The sequence below is a fragment of the Microcaecilia unicolor genome, chromosome 10 (genome assembly GCF_901765095.1).
Source record: "Microcaecilia unicolor chromosome 10, aMicUni1.1, whole genome shotgun sequence".
NCBI lineage: Eukaryota > Metazoa > Chordata > Amphibia > Gymnophiona > Siphonopidae > Microcaecilia > Microcaecilia unicolor.
This window is the reverse complement of record NC_044040.1, coordinates 64,857,545-64,871,989: the sequence shown is the minus strand read 5'-3', so window position 1 is coordinate 64,871,989 and position 14,445 is coordinate 64,857,545. Positions and strand designations below refer to the sequence as shown.

The 14,445-nt window shown below is 40.3% G+C and overlaps 1 protein-coding gene across 1 annotated transcript in view; it reads right to left on the bottom strand.

The window, feature by feature from the left end:
* CNTN1 (contactin 1) overlaps positions 1-14,445 on the bottom strand; it is a 317,283-nt gene that overhangs the window by 259,852 nt on the left and 42,986 nt on the right. The window lies entirely within an intron of this gene.

Below are 14,445 nucleotides of genomic sequence, written 5' to 3'. Positions count from 1 at the left end.
CTTCCTCCCCCCCCCCCCAATGGGCCCCGAAGCTCAATGATTCCCAGAGAATGCAGTTCTTCTGGAGATTAAGTTTTTTTTAAATACCACAGTTCACTGTTTCAAGCTCAAACCTACTACTACTTACTACTACTTATCATTTCTAAAGCGCTACTAGACATATGTGTACACTTGTTTTTTCCAAGATTTTTTTATTGATTTTAGTACAATGTAAATAGTACATAACATTAACCAAAAGAAATAAAGATGCATTATGGAGATATATAATGGATTATAGTGTGCCAAGGAATTATATAATTATAGTTATAATAGTAATCTAAGATAGGTAGTTATCATTTATGTAGTTTCATTTGTAATGGAATCAAGATAGGAAGCAATTGGAGACCATACAGTATTTGTTTTAATTATTGATCCTGTGAATGTGGCGGAAGCCAATTCTAGCTTGTGGTACATTAGAACAGATTGCCACCAGAAATGTTCATTTAACACTGAAGAGGTTTTCCAATTATTTAGAATCATACGTTGTGCTATAGTAACTAATATGTCAAACAATTTGTAATTATTGGGAGACAACGTGAATTCTGGAGAACAGGATTTCAAAATTATTAATGAAGAAGTTAGTGGAATATCTGAATCAAATATTTTACTAATGATGGTCCATATTGCTTTCCAAAATTTTTGAATATGAGGGCAATCAAATAACATGTGCAGTAATGTTCCACATGTTCCATTACAATGCCAGCATAGGTTTGTGGGGGTTAGACTTGCAGAGTGTAGTTTCCTCGGTGTCCACACAGATCTATGGTAGAGGAAATACATTGATTGTAATATGTTAGCAGATGGTAATGGTTTGATGAGAGAGAGCCATAGTTTATCTTTAATGTGTTCAGGAACTAATATATGTATGTCATTCTCCCAAGTTTGTATTAGCGTGTTGTGTTTTTTATAGATGGAAGACAAGAATAGTTTGTATAATGCGGATGCTACATGTCCTGTGTGAAGTAGAGTCTCACAAAGTTGGAATATTGTGGGAGTTGAAGGAGAAGGAATTTTCTTTTTTTTACTAAATGATTTTATACATTGTGATATTTGTAGCCATCTGTAATATTGTGAAGAAGGAATATTATATTTAGTTTGGAGATCTGAGAATGAATTAATGGCTTTTTCTTTGCTGTTATATATATCTTTGAGATACCAAATGTTACAATCAGACCATATTTTCCAATAAAAAGGTTTGTTATCTATAAGAAAATCTGGATTATACCATAGTGAGGAATGTAGAGATTTATTAAGTGGATGTTCAAGGATACCATCTAGGTGTAAAAGGCATATTTTGGTGTTAGTGATGATTATATTTTCTTTTTGTGATGCACTTAATGTAGATGTAAGAAGATGGGGAAGGTGAAAAGGTTGAACTATATTTTGTTCTATTGGTAGCCAAGTAGGAGTATAATCAATGTTAGTAGAAAACCATTGACATCCCTGCTGAGCTATGAAGGCTTTATGATAAAGCATAAAGTCTGGAAAAAGGATACCAAATTTTTCTTTTGGGGCTTTGAGTTTTTTTAATGAAATTCTGGATTGTTTAGATTTCCATAAGAAAGATGTTAGGAGTGTGTCTATTTGTTTGTAAAATGATGAATGAAATAATACAGGTATCATGCTGAGTATGTAATTGATTTTAGGCATTACCATCATTTTGATTGTTTCAATTCTTCCCCACCAAGAAATATTTAAGGGGTGCCATGATAAAGAAGATTTTTGAGAAAGGTCAATATGTTATTACAGTTAAATTTGATAGTGTCATGTATTGAGGAGTAGAGATCGATACCAAGATATCTAATTGATTTATTAGACCAGGATAGTTTGAAGGGATCAATCAAGTCTTTTGACATGAGAATGTTGAGTGGAAGGACTTCAGATTTGGATTGATTGATTTTGTAACCTAAGACAGCTGAGAAGTTACTAATGAGTGAAAGTAATGCCGGTATGGAAGAGGATGGATTGGTGATATAAATAAGAATATCATCAGCATATGCTGATAATTTGTACTGTTTACTTTTGTATGATATACCGGTAATGTCAGGTTTTTCTTTTATTGCAATTAAGAGAGGTTCCAATACTAAGTTAAACAGGAATGGAGAAAGTGGACAACCCTGTCGGGTTCCTCGACCCATTGTGAAGGATCCCGACAGGGTATTATTTGCTATAATTTTTGCAGATGGGTTAGTATATAGTACTCTGACTTTATCGATGTAGTTGTCAGGGGCTCCAAACCATTTAAGCACTGCAAATAAGAATTGCCATTCGACCCTGTCGAATGCCTTCTCTGCGTCTAGAGACATGGCCATGGCAGGGACAGGACAAGTTTTCGCTATTTGGGAAATGTGAAAGAATAGTCTTGAGTTATCTGTGATGAGCCTGTTTGGCATAAATCCAACTTGGGAGGGAGATATTATTTTTCCAATTATTTTTTTTAATCTATTAGAGAGAATTTTGGCAAATATTTTATAATCCGAATTAAGAAGAGATATTGGTCTATAATTTTGGACTAGTTGGGGATCCTTATTTGGTTTGGGTATTACTGTTATTACAGCCTCAGAGAAATGATTGAAACTAGTTTCATTGGGAGATAAATTATTGAATAGACTCAGCAGATTCGGCGATAGAGAGTTTTTGAGAATCTTATACATTTCAACTGGGTATCCATCTGGTCCTGGGGCTTTTCCAGATGGGAGATCAGATAATGCGATCAGTAGTTCCTTCAATTCAATCGAATTAGATAATAAATTACTATCAGCTTGTGACCATTTAGGATGAGATAAAGGAGAGAGGAAAGCTTCTATTTCTTTTGAATCTCCAGTAAATTCAGATTGATATAGTTTTTGATAGAATTCGGAGAATGTCTGTAGGATATCCGGGGTAATAGTTGTTACTTTATTTTTATTATTTTTAATTGATGGTATTTGAATTTTGATACGTTTACGCTTAAGGTAATTGGCAAGAAGTTTACTGCTTTTATTACTTTCAAGATAGAATCTGGATTTGGTCTGAAAGATTTCTTCTCTAGCAAGACTAGTGCACAATTTATTATAAGCATATTTTAATTTATAAATAGAGTTTAGAAGATTCTGATCTGGATCTAGGAGATATTTTTGTTCATAGTCCTTTAGCTCAGTTTCCATATTTTTAATAAGAGTATTTTGTTGTTTTTTAATATGAGCTGATATTGAGATGAATTCTCCTCGCAGGGTAGCTTTAAATGACTCCCAGATGGTGATTGGGGCAGCTGTACCCGGAGGATTAAATTTAAAGAATTCTGATATGAAAGATTCTAACCGGGATTTGATAGACTCGTCTCTCAAAATCTGAGAGTTAAGTCTCCAAATTGGTGATTTTGATGTTTGTGTAATTGAAAATGCTATGTGAAGAGAGATGGGAGAATGATCTGATATGACTCTAGCGTGTATATCAGATTTTAAGACTTGCGGTAAGAGAGTAGCTGAGAGGAGAAAATAATCTATTCTTGAAAAGCTATTATGTGGTAGTGAATGGAAAGTAAACTCTTTGGTGTCGGGATGGAAAATTCTCCATGGATCAACCAAGTTGAATTGTGTCAAGAGGGATTTTAAAGTCTGAGCAGCTTTTGTCTCAATTTTTTTTGCTGAGGAGTGTTTATCCATCCAAACATCTAGTGGAAGATTAAAATCTCCTGAGAAGCATATAGGTATTACTTTAAAGGAAGATATATTTTTAAAAAGGGAGGAGAAGAATTCTGGAGAATCACAATTTGGTGCATATATGTTAACTAACAGCAAGGGTTGAGACGCAATTTCTACATGTGCAATTATCCATCTGCCGACATATGTGTACACTTGAACATGAAGAGACAGTCCCTGCTTGACAGAGCTTACAATCTAATTAGGACAGACAAACAGGACAAACAAGAGATAAGGGAATATTAAAGTGAGGATGATAAAATAAGGGTTCTGAACAAGTGAATAAGGGTTAGGAGTTAAAAGCAGCATCAAAAAGGTGGGCTTTTAGCTTAGATTTGAAGACGGCCAGAGATGGAGCTTGACGTACCAGCTCAGGAAGTCTATTCCAGGCATATGGTGCAGCAAGATAAAAGGAACGGAGTCTGGAGTTAGCAGTGGACAAGAAGGGTGCAGATAAGAGAGATTTACCCAGTGAATGGAGTTCCCGGGGAGGAATGTAGGGAGAGATGAAAGTGGAGAGGTACTGAGTAGCTGCAGAGTGAATGCACTTATAGGTCAATAAGAGGAGTTTGAACTGTATGCGGAAATGGACAGGAAGCCAGTGAAGTGACTTGAGGAGAGGGCTAATATGAGCATAACGACACTGGCGGAATATTAGTCGTGCAGCAGAATTTTGAACAGATTGAAGAGGAGAGAGATGGCTAAGTGGGAGACCTGTGAGAAGCAAGTTGCAATAGTCTAAGCTAGAGGTGATAAGAGTGTGGATGAGGGTTCTGGTAGTGTGCTCAGAAAGGAAAGGGCGAATTTTGGTGAATTATAGAGAAAGAAACGACAGGTTTTAGCGGTTTGCTGAATATGTGCAGAGAAGGATAGGGAGGAGTCAAAGATGACTCCAAGGTTACGAGCTGATGAGACAGGAAGGATGAGAGTGTTATCCACAGAAATAGAGAATGGGGGAGGAGGAGAGGTTGGTTTCCTTAACCTCTCATACATACAGAGGTTGAAGGGACCCCCTCCCTTACTACCAGCCTCTAGCACCTGGATTCCACCCACATGGGTCAGGTTTGAGCCACTCAGCACAAGTACCAGCTTCAGGCACCACTTCTGTAGAAAGAGCTTCAGCCAGACTCCCCTCTTCACAAGTCCAGAGTTGCTGCTATCAAGCACTCTTCCACTTCCCACCCAAGCTAGACAATAGGGCTCTTATAAACCCTTTTAGCCTTCTTCCTTGTACCTGGGCCAGTGCAGAGATATCCATAGTTTCAATCCCAGCCACTTCTCCCCCTTGGGACAACTCTTCCACTCCTGCCCCTGGCTTCCAGTCCATCAGCTCTTCTCCTTGTATATCTCCCAGCTGTCCCAAATCCTCCTGATCAGCCTCTCTGAACCAGTCCCCTCCCTCCTCACCAGGAGCCTGGGACCTGTAGTTTTTACTCCCCTTCCTAATAGGATTTGGAGTTTTATCCAGAGGCTCTTGGGAACTGTAGTCTTCCTCAATCTCAGAGGAAATAAACTGCTTGTATCTCTGAGAAGGGGTGGGCCATCCACCCAGGGGAACTTGGGATTTGTAGTTAAAGTTTTCAGGGGGGAATCTTCCTATCCTGCTCCTTTCCCTGGCAACTTTCTCACCTATTACCCTGGAATCCTCACACAATGAGCAGTTTTAAATGTAAAAATACAAATATCCTGGGATATTTTTCAAAGCAGAGTTTGCACAGAAAAAAATTACTTGCAGTTATAAATTACACCCCCCACCCCCCATGCCAAGATGAGTTAATATATCTTAAATGGAGGAATTAATGCACATTAGTTCCTGGGTTAACTTAAACGGTAAGTCAATGAGACACTGGTTTAGGGTACCCAAGCTTAAGGGCACTGGAAGCCCAGCCTCACTGGCTCATCCCTACACAATGGCAATAGCATGTTTCTTCACTTCCACTGCTGTGCTGTGCTGCTGCCATCAGCACAGCAGCATTTTTGAGACAAAACCAGGCACTTCCTGTTTCTCATGACAGACTGGAAGGGTGCTGATGCTGAGGGACTGGGGCTGGGCTGGTTTTACTTCCATTGCTTTCAATGGAAAGCAATTGAAGTAAAACCCGGCTGGCTCAATCCGTCCTCCTTTTTCTGGAGCCATATGGTAACCCTACTGATGCTGAGGGTGGGCAGGGGGCTGGGACTGAAAGAGGGCTGGGGCTGAGACTAGAGATGGGCTAATGGAGGACTGGACTTGGAAGGAGGCTGATGCTGGGTCTTTGGGAGGGGCTGGAGGGAATTGAAAGGGGGCTAATGTTGGAGCTGAGACAAGGTGACTGATAATGGCAGATGCTGAAACAGTAGGTGAAAGTGACAGATGCTGGAGGAGTGCAAATGGATAGGAAGACAAATTTTGTGGGGAAAGAAGCAAGGACACCTACATAGTAACATAGTAGATGATGGCAGAAAAAGACCTGTACGGTCCATCTAGTCTGCCCAACAAGATAAACTCATATGTGCTACTTTTTGTGTATACCTTGATTTGTACCTGTCCTCTTCAGGGTACAGACCGTATATGTCTGCCCAGCACTATCCCGCCTCCAAACCACCAGTCCCGCCTCCCACCACCGGCTCTGGCACAGACCGTATAAGTCTGCCCAGCACTATCCCCGCCTCCCAACCACCAGCCCCGCCTCCCACCACCAGCTCTGCCACCCAATCTCGGCTAAGCTCCTGAGGATCCATTCCTTCTGAACAAGATTCCTTTATGTTTATCCCACGCATGTTTGATTTCCGTTACCGTTTTCTTTTCCACCACCTCCCACGGGAGGGCATTCCAAGCATCCACTACTCTCTCCATGAAAAAATACTTCCTGACATTTTTCTTCAGTCTGCCCCCCTTCAATCTCATTTCATGTCCTCTCGTTCTACCGCCTTCGCATCTCCGGAAAAGGTTCATTTGCGGATTAATACCTTTCAAATATTTCAATGTCTGTATCATATCACCCCTGTTTCTCCTTTCCTCCAGAGTATACATGTTTAGGTCAGCAAGTCTCTCCTCATACGTCTTGTAACGCAAATCCCATAACATTCTCGTAGCTTTTCTTTGCACCGCTTCAATTCTTTTTACATCCTTAGCAAAATAGGGCCTCCAAAACTGAACACAATACTCCAGGTGGGGCCTCACCAACGACTTATACAGGGGCATCAACACCCCCTTTCTTCTGCTGGTCACACCCCTCTCTATACAGCCTAACAACCTTCTAGCTACGGCCACCGCCTTGTCACACTGTTTCGTCGCCTTCAAATCCTCAGATACTATCACCCCAAGATCCATCTCCCCGTCCGTAGCTATCAGACTCTCACTGCCTAACACATACGTCTCCCGTGGATTTCTATTCCCTAAGTGCATCACTTTGCATTTCTTCATATTAAATTTTAATTGCCAAACCTTAGACCATTCTTCCAGCTTCCTCAGATCCTTTTCCATGTTTTCCACGCCCTCTCGGGTTTCCACTCTGTTACAGATCTTAGTATCATCCGCAAATAGGCAAACTTTACCTTCTAACCCTTTGGCAATGTCACTCACAAATATATTGAACAGAATCAGCCCCAGCACCTGTAAGGGAATGCTGAGAGGTAGGGGCATAGGGATGAATGCTGCTTAAGGAGAAGGAAAGGCAGGATTATTAATATTAGAGGAGGAAGTTGATGGTTGTGTGCAGGGGAAGTAGAGAAACAGGTATAATAGACCAGGAGACTCAACATTTATTTATTTATTTATTATCTCATTTGTACCTCACAGTTTCCCAACAGCGTCAGGCTCAATGTGGCTTACAGCGCACCACAGAGGCAGACACCAATGCGGTAAAAAGAAGCTAATACAGCAGAAAACCTACTCAAAAAATAATGGGGAGGATGAGGAAGGGAAGGGAGGAGTAGGGGAACCAGGAGAGAGGAGGAAAGGGGCTTAGAGACCTTGTTAAGCTCAGATCAGCGTAAGCCTCCATCTACATCTAGCATGAATAACGACCATTGCATGCATAACTTTACCATGTCAACTTCATTGGATCCCGATTTATCTGAGAATTTCATTTAAGGTTCTTATCCTTACAAATAAAGCGCTTTACTCAGCTACACCATCCTATCTTGCGAACTTAACTATTCCATACACACCATTGCAAACTTTACGTTCACTTACTAATAGGATGGTTCCACCTCCCTTGAGACCTAAGTCAGAATCAACCAGAGCCTCAGCCTTTTTCTTTCTATCACCCTCACTGTGGAACTCCCTCCCAAAATTTATCAGGGTGGAAGAATCATTTATGCTCTTTTGTAAGGCCTTGAAAACTTATTTCTTTGAAACAGCTTTTGAAATTTAGTTCTGCCTATCTAGAAAACCACTCAGGAAGGAAAGAAAATATAACTATTGAACAGGGAATATATACTACCAAAGGAAATAGTATTCACTGATATGATGTGTATGATTGATACAATTAATTGTTTTGTCCTCTTTGGTATGGAAGTTTTTGTTAGTGCTGTCCTATCATAAAATGGATTTCTTTTATAAGTTAGAATATTATTGTATGCTATTTGTATTTTTAAAGATGTAAACTGTTCTGATTTACTATGCAAGAAGTGATGGTATAGTAAATAAATAAATAAAGGATAAATGATAACTGTTTAGAATACTAGTACTTATGTGCATAAAATGCACTTATACCTGCCTAAGTGATGCTCTGCAAATGCCTGTTTAACTTACATATCCTGTATTTGCAAGGAGAGTGTACACAGGGGCAGAGCATGAGTGGGACACTGGCAGGACCCAGACTTACCTGCATAACGTACAGAATACTGTACATTACACATGTCCCTGCCACATTTAAGTACCCACACTTCCACCAGCTCTAGGGCTGGTGTCACTGAGGGTGCCTAAATGTTAGGTGTGTTGATACCGGGTTATTCTAATATTCTATACTGGAAATTAGTTATCTAGGTTCCATTACAGAATAGGCTCCTACCACTACTACTACTACTACTCATCATTTCTATAGTGCTACTAGATGTACACAGTGCTGTACACCTGAACATGAAGAGACAGTCCCTACTTGACAGAGCTTACAATCTAATTAGGACAGACAAACAGGACAAACAAGAGATAAGGGAATATTAAAGTGAGGATGATAAAATAAGGGCTCTGAACAAGTGAATAAGGGTTAGGAGTTAAAAGCAGCATCAAAAAGGTGGGCTTTTAGCTTAAATTTGAAGACGGCCAGAGATGGAGCTTGACGTACCGGCTCAGGAAGTCTATTCCAGGCATATGGTGCAGCAAGATGAAAGGAACAGAGTCTGGAGTTAGCAGTGGAGGAGAAGGGTGCAGATAAGAGAGATTTACCCAGTGAAAGGAGTTCCCGGGGAGGAATGTAGGGAGAGACGAGAGTGGAGAGGTACTGAGGAGCTGCAGAGTGAATGCACTTATAAGTCAATAAGAGGAGTTTGAACTGTATGCGGAAATGGACAGGAAGCCAGTGAAGTGACTTGAGGAGAGGGCTAATATGAGCATAACAACACTGGCGGAATATTAGTCGTGCAGCAGCCACACTGCCTTGGGACCTTCATAGTGCTTGTTCAGTTACCATTCTGTCCATACATTCAGCATTGCTACCAATACAGACAGTGGTGTCGAGCATATGGATACATTAAACAGCGGCACCAGTGTTTAGTTTATTCCAGCTGAAAAACGACCCCAATCAGCGCCGCTCATACTGCAAGATTGGTTCTAAGGTGCATCCGAGGGCACCACAGCCTACAGAGCAGTACCCGCAGGGACCACATAATAACATGCCTAAGGTCACAGAAAGTCAGCGAGCTCCTGAATCACAGTCTAGCGCTCTAACCAGCGGACAATGACAACGCTCAGTGGGTTTCAGTAGCACTTCAACAACAGAATTACTACTGTTTGAAAATGTTGACTTTGTTGTCAGATCAATATTCACAAACACTTAACACAATCTTTGGCAGCAGCAATAACTGAATAAGTGATTTATTTTCAAAATATATATCAACAAATATGTTGACATTTTAAAAATTACTAAATGGCCAAAGTTATCTATTTCAAACTGGGGAATGGTTTGGGACAGGCCAAGGGCGGTGTTCAACATTCAGTTACTGAATGAATAATTATGCATTTAAGTACAAATGCATAACAGAAGGCATAACTTCAAATAGACAAGTATCCATTTAAAGTTATACATAGATTTTCAGCACTGCCTCATGGATGTTCATGGGCCACTAAAAATGGACCTCAATTTTTATAAAAATAAAACATGCAGAGCACGATAACTGGTACCTACTGGTTTAGGGAATCTGATGTTTTTCAAAGTCAATAGTTTTCCATTTTTGAGGCGTGGAAGAGGTGGATGATGAGGATGACTTGACAGCCAGAATTCACATCTAATAAATCTTTTACATTGCATACACATGTCATTTGCAAACATCACTAACGATCCTCAGAAGCATTTCTGAAATGAAAAGCTCATTATAGTTTCTTTCTGCTAATAAATTAACCGTCTAGTCCCATCTCAGTCAAAGAAAAATTAAGTCACACCACAGCTCACAGCTTCTCTTGCATAGCTGAAGGCTTGCTCTGTGGGGGAAATTTCAACTTCAAGTTGCATGTTCCTTAGCAACTCTCCTCAAATCTGAGACTGTTTTCCACATCACTCACTTGCATCTGTTGAGACTGCTTTAAAAGAAAATCTCATTCAATGTATGAATGAACAATGCAAATGAATCAATGGCAGCTGCAAGCGAAAACAGAAATCATTTCTATGGCTATACAAATTCTCTATCTCATTTTGCAATCTTAGTGTATCAGAACTTTCATTTTATTGAAGAATAAAAAAATACCTTTGCTATTTATCAGTACTATAAAATTGACTTTCCACCAAACATTAAATTTGATCATACCTATAAAAAAATTGGTACTCTAATAATTGACTGTTAGCGCCTATTTGATTAATCAGTTAACACACACACATCTGGGTGACCTATGTAGAATATGGGGATACGTGTTTATAGTAGGGGTATTTCGTGTGTCCAGGTAAAGTGATCCATCTGAAACGTATCCTCCTTGATCTGGTTAAAAGTATATGTGTACTTTACTGGTAATTTATTTAGGTACCGTTTTAAAAGAATTAATGCACACTAAATGCTGTCTGTCCTATTTTACACCTATGGGCCATGTGGCACTTAGTGTACACTAATGTCCATTAGCACGCCCTAGGCTTTAGTAAAGGGCCTCTTATTTATAGATTTATAATCTGTAATCTCAGCTAAAAAGATTGCCCCAAACAGTTCACACAATAAAACAAAAAGTACATAATAATGATAAAGAGGATGGGACGACTTCCCTTTGAGGAAAGGCTAAAGCGGCTGGGGCTCTTCAGTTTGGAGAAAAGACGGCTGAGGGGAGATATGATAGAGGTCTATAAAATAATGAGTGGAGTGGAACGGATAGACGTGAAGCGTCTGTTTACCCTTTCCAAAAATACTAGGACTAGGGGGCATGAAATGAAGCTACAAAGTAGTAAATTTAAAACGAACCAATGAGTAATTCAACTCTGGAATTCGTTGCCAGAAAATGTGGTAAAGGTGGTTAGCTTAGCAGAGTTTAAAACAGGTTTGGACGGCCTCCTAAAGGAAAAGTCCATAGACCATTATTAACTTGGACTTGGGGAAATTACCGCCACAGCCACACAGTAACCGGGTAGTAACTCCATTTTGGGGCACGTTGGGCGACCACAGACGCTTACGTGGCATAGTAAAAGGACCCCATAGTTCACAGCAGATTATAAAAAGAGCACTAGAGTATAAAAAACATCTAGGTTGTAACAATAAGAAGAAGAGTGCAGTCCATTAACCAGAATGGTGGCCTGGGGAGAGGTATAGAAGGTTTGAATCATGGAAAGGAAGCAGCCAGTGATTCCTTATCTGTGCAAAGTAGCATAAAATGAAATCACAATGCACTCTATCAAATGCCTTCTCTGCATTAAAGCTAATTAATAAGGAGGGGCACCCAATACGTTGCCTGTAGTCCAATGTGATAAAGATTTTCCTTAACTTCTTAGAAATCGTTCTAGCTTTGACAAAATACATTTGCGAGTCATGGATCACTGAAGGCAGACCCGCGCCAGGCAGTTAGCCATGACTTAGCCAGAAGCTTAACCTCATAATTAAGAAGAGAGATTGGCCAATAGGAGTCGTGTATCTCCTGACTGTGACCCAGGTTTTGCAGAACAATAATTTTTGGCTACATTCAGATGCTCGGGCAATACTCCAGCATCCACCATTACATGATATATGTTGGCGAAAATGCTGACCACCTCTTCCCCCAGAATCTTGCACAGATGCCTAGCCAGAAAGTTTTATAGCCCACTCCACTTCCTCAGGTGTAATAGGAGCATTTAACAGCACACTCTCTGTGGGCAAGATTCTCGGTAAATCTAAATCAGCGAGGTAAAGATGGCCAGAGAGCCCTATATCCTCCGGTGGAGCATACAGTTTAGTATAATAATTCTAGAAAATGGCACAGATTTCCTTATCAGTGTGAACTCTCATATCCCTGTGGTTTTTCAAAGTTAAAAAGTTCTTATCTTCCCTATACCACCATAACATCTTTTGTACTTGTCCCCTACCGAACGTGGCGAATGCCTATATGGTATTATGTAAGCCACATTGAGCCTGCAAATCGGTGGGAAAATGTGGGATACAAATGTAACAAATAAAAAGGAAAAAAGTCAGCAAAGCTAAAACCCTCAACTTTTTAGCCACATATTCAGAAAACAATAAAGTCTTAAGACCTTTCATATACACATCATAGGATGATAAAAGACATAAATTGACAGGTAAAGCTCGCCAGAATTTAACTGCCTGATAAAAAAAAAACAATCTTGGAAATAGTTATCAGGCACTAGCCAGCCTTGAACCTGTGACTTTCAGGTTGGACAACAACCACTTTCCAGAAGGGCAATTTTAGAAAATCTGTTACTTAGATATGTTTGTCCCCAACAGGCACAGATTTCAAGGGTTCATGCGTTGGATGTAGTTTTGTCAGTCTTTCAAAATGATTAATGTATATCTTATTTTGCAACAGTAATGCACACATACCTCATAAAATTCCCTGTCAACATTTACATCTTCTCTGAGTCAAAGTATCAGCTAACTCAGGGGTTCTCAACCCAGTCCTCAGGACACAACCAGCCAGAAAGGTTTTCAACATATCCCCAATGAATATGCATGAGATTAATTTGCATGCACTACCTCCATTATATGCAAATCTATCTCCTGCATATTCATTATGCAAATCCTGAAAACCTGACTGGCTGGGTGTGACCCGATGACTGGGTTAAGAACTCCTGAGCTAACTGCTTGTTTGGACCTGGACTCTGGAAGAGGAATTGAGGGGAAAATCATGCTTATCACTCAAGGCCTCTTTCCTCAAACTATGCTAGCGGTCCCCACTGCAGTATTGCCGATAAAGCCCTTTCACTTTGAATGGGCTTTTTGTCTGCATTGCCGCATGGGAACCACTAGTGGGGCTTGATAAAAGAGGCCCTCGGTGTTTAAAAGCACTTTGGAAATATTAGAACCTGGCTGATTTGGTTGTGCAGTTTTTTTAAATCTAGTACTTTTACGCATTCTCTGCCATCTACATATTTCTCTAGATTCTTCCTTGCTACACACAGCATGCCATGCACTGCTGATCTCAAGACTGATTACTGCAATGTAGTCTTTGCAGGGCTTCTGAAATCCCTGTTAAACTCTACATAACACCGCTACCAGACTATTTTGTCATGCAAAAAAATTGGACCATACTACCCCACTGCTTAAGCAGGTCCACTGGCTTCCAGTTTACTTTTGTATTCACTTGTTGACTCATAAAGCCTATTATCTTGGTGAACCACTATATTTGTCCTCTATGGTAATCCCTTATACACCGACCTGTTCCTTACACTCTTTAGATGCTAATCATTTAGGGGCCCCTTTACTAAGGCACGCCAAAAAATGGCCTGCGCTGGTGTAGGCGCATGTATTGGACATGCACAGGTCTATTTTTCAGCGCACCTGCAAAAAACCTGCAGCCTTTCTTTGCCAAAAATGGATATGCGACAAAATAAAAATCAATGCACGTCCATTTTGGGCCTGAGACCTTACCGCCATCTGTTGACTAAGTGGTAAGGTCTCATGCGTTAACCGGGCGGTAATCGTCAGTGTGTGTACACTGTCAATTACCGCCTGGTTAGTGCCACACGGTAGAAACTAGAAATTATTTTCTGCCGTGCATTTTGGAGGCGTGTCAAAATTAGAATTACTGCCCGGGGCATGCAGTAGCTGGGCAGTAGTTTTAATTTGATGCACGTTGTATGCGCGTAGGCGCCTACGCATCTTAGTAAAAGGGCCCTTAGTTCTGCAGCAACAATGAGGGTGAAAGTGAGGAAAGTTCCAAATGATCAAGGCAAACAAGGAGTAAGAGCATCCAAGAGTTTATTTGCCAAACATATACTGAAATGAAGACCCTACATTGGCCGTGTTTCAGCACAAAGCCTTCCTCAGGGGTCTTGGAAGTGAAATTAAAGTAAGCTTTGCAGAGTCTTTAAATAGGAAAAAAACCTAAAAAGTACTGAAACAAAATGTGCTGTGGAACATAGTGACCACATTTCTCTGCAAAAATCGGTTCTACCAGATCTCA